This window comes from Chinchilla lanigera, unplaced genomic scaffold, assembly GCF_000276665.1.
Source record: "Chinchilla lanigera isolate Chin_1 unplaced genomic scaffold, ChiLan1.0 scaffold00042, whole genome shotgun sequence".
Lineage (NCBI taxonomy): Eukaryota > Metazoa > Chordata > Mammalia > Rodentia > Chinchillidae > Chinchilla > Chinchilla lanigera.
The window spans coordinates 14,543,627-14,545,827 of NW_004955443.1; positions in this window are offsets into that span (position 1 = coordinate 14,543,627).

The window sequence follows — 2,201 nt, forward strand, 5'->3', positions numbered from 1 at the left end:
TCTAATATCAGTCCCCTACAAAGTCTCACAATGTTAGCAAAATGTAGACAAGTTCTTTGCCTGAATATGACATGCACACCTTCTAGTCCAGTTGCCATAGAGTTCTCAATCCCAAATAAAACCTTTAAGAGCCTGGCCTTTATTGGCTGGATTCCTATCAGAATTCTAGTCCTCTGAGCCCCAGCAACAATGATCCATCAAGCTTTGCTTTCATCCTTATCCCTGTTTTGCAACCTTTCCCAAACCCTCCCACAAATAAATTCTAGCATTAATCACATGGTCAAACAATCTCAGCAACAGCCCCACTCCTGGTATCAATTTTGTGAACTGGTCAGTTTTCCTTTGCTGACACAAAGTACCCAAACCTAACAACAAAAAGGAGATACTGATTATTTTGGTTCGTTGTTTCAGAAGATTTAGTGCATAGTTAACTGGCTCTTGGATACAAACATCATGGTGAAAGAGCATGACAGAGCAAAGCCTCTTACTTTATGGTGGCTACGAAGCACAGCATTGGCATAGTACCAGATAGACAAGGACCATGGACCAGATATAGACCAGAAGGTCATGCCTTCATGACCTACCCAGACACCTCAAGAGAAGTGCTTTATTAATACCTTGGGGAGCTCTCAAGCCAATCAAGTTGACAACCTAACTTAACTGTCATAATGTAATATTAATAACACCAACATAATTTTATTACCTAGTGATTAATTAATTAGAATTTACTGGGTGCGATCGTCATGTTGAATTTTTCATATGTACTAATTTAAAAGTTCCTTTTAGTTTTAACAATATGTGATTCATTGTCACAGCATGGTCTCAGATACAGCAGAGCCTAAGGGAGAGTTTGGAGATACATTAAGGTTAACAGATGTCATTAATAATGTGATGCAGTTAAACAATCACAGCTACATAATGCCAGGGGTAAAGCTGTTTTAAAATATCATGATCATCATAGAGTCAAGAAAATTAGCATTATTTCCTCTGTTAATTTCCAAACTTGCTGAGGACAGATCCAATAATTCATCATACCTTCACAGTTTATTGATTGCAAAACATTCACAAATCTAACATTTTATTTGATGTGACTACCAGGTTTGCGGTTAGTTGATGGAAGCCACAAGTTAAATAGTTATGAGAAAAACATAATATTAATGGTGTGGATGATAAAGACAATTTAGAATTTAAAGAATATTTTTCAGTGGAGCTGATTAATCTTTACAAATATTTCATTAGTCACATCACCCTGCTGTCAGAGGAAGTTTATTATGTGGCAAATAAAATAAACAGCCATCAAGGGCTATTCAGATAAGAAAAGAGCTCTGCAATGCACAGTATGTGCAGATAAGTGAGAATATGGAAACAAACATATCAACTTACCTTTGCAGGCAGTGATAGAAGCAATATTGGCATTGGAGTAACTTGAAGCCATAAAGACAAATAAGTGCATGATGGAATGCATGTGTATCTGTGTAGTAGGCCACGGGTGCACCTGAAGAGTCATGCACACTACAAGTAGTGCCATGAAAAAGTTCACCTTACTCACACCTACTTTCCAGAGAACTGTGATGTCCATTAACACCAGAAAACCAAGTGGAAATGCCTTGTTTGGTAACTCTATTAGACAGCCATTAGTCCATACAAAGCATTCCACATTTCAGTATTGTAAAACAGTAAACATGTATGAGCACATGGATTGGATGGATGGTGTCTTTTGGCCAATTTAGATGTTTTGAGGAGTTTACACGCATCTGTGTGGTCAACTCCAGATACCTGGGGGTTTCTGATAGTCTTTTGAGTCACATAGACTTCATTCTTAGCCTGAAATCCTTCCAAATGGGGGAGGGGAAGATTTCTTGGAGACAGCAGAATAGAATTCTTCCTTAAGGCTGGGCTGGGCTCCAGCACAGAGTCATTTCTGCCTCACTGAATTGTCCAAGGAGGTCACAAAGCCTGCCCAGCTACAAGTTTAGGACAGAAAGACTCCAACTTCTGATTGGAGGAAATGCAATGCTCACATTGAGAAAGCCTAAGCATATGTAAAAACAAAATGAATTCGTGTGTTCATTTTATAAATCTGCCACAGTTGTAAAGTGAACATGTGTTACATTTGTGAAACCAAGCCACTTTTAGCTAGAAGTTTTCTCTTTCAGCACTTTATCACCTTCCAAGTATTACATTCATACACACACACAGAC